This window comes from Tupaia chinensis, unplaced genomic scaffold, assembly GCF_000334495.1.
Source record: "Tupaia chinensis unplaced genomic scaffold, TupChi_1.0 Scaffold000348_1, whole genome shotgun sequence".
Taxonomy (NCBI): Eukaryota; Metazoa; Chordata; class Mammalia; order Scandentia; family Tupaiidae; genus Tupaia; species Tupaia belangeri.
Genome location: NW_006159842.1, coordinates 685,863 through 686,825, shown reverse-complemented (window position 1 = coordinate 686,825; position 963 = coordinate 685,863).

Here is a 963-nt window from a genome sequence, read left to right as displayed (position 1 = left end):
GTTACCAACCTGACCCCCAGAGCCACGATCCACGCCCCAGGCGCCCTTCTCCCCCTCTCTCACCGAGGCGCCGCCCCCCATTCAGTCCTCCGGGTCTCAAGTGTACTTAGGAAGTGCACGAACTCTCTCTCTCTCTCTCCCTCCCACACACACACACACACACACACACACACACTCGTCCCTCTCTGGCCAAAATTTAAAAATAAATAAGGTTAAGTAAAATAATTCTTTTTTTCTTTTTTGGAGAGGTTTTCGCTATAGGGCGTGTGCACTTGCCAGACAGAGAGAGACATAGAGACAGAAAGTGAGAAATCACCCCCCAGGGGGGATGGTCCCACCACAATCCCTTCTCCTCCATCCTCCTCTTGGGATCTTGGGCACGCACGCACACGTGCCCAGCGTGAGTTTTAAGCACCAGGTCCGAGATGCGAACTGCGGTGGACTACTTGGGAGTCCAGCGACATAGGCATTACGCTAACTGCTGGTTCCCAATTATTATTATTTTTTAAAAATTTGTTATAGGACATGTGTGCTTACCAGACAGAGACAGAGAGCCACCAGGTCCAGGACTCAAACCATGGTCAATCATGTGGGGAGTCTAGCACTTTAACCACCATGCCACCTGCTGACCCTTTATTTTGGGATTTAAATATGAGTTTCTAAGGGCAGGCAGGTGGTGTGGTTTTTAAGGCTCTGGACTCTCACATGGTCAACTGTGGTTTGAGTCCTAGACCCAGTGACTTGAAAATCATGCTGGGAGATCATGATTGTGTGCCTCAAATTCCAAGAGGCTTCAGAGTGGCCATCTCTTCTTGGGGGTGATTTCTCACTTTCCCTCTCTCTGTCTCTCTCTGGCGATCGCACTCACTCTATAGATAAAAACCTTTTTTTTTTCTTTTTTTTTTTAAGAGGTTTTTGCTATAGGGCGTGTGCGCTCGCCAGAAAGACGTAGAGAGACAGAAA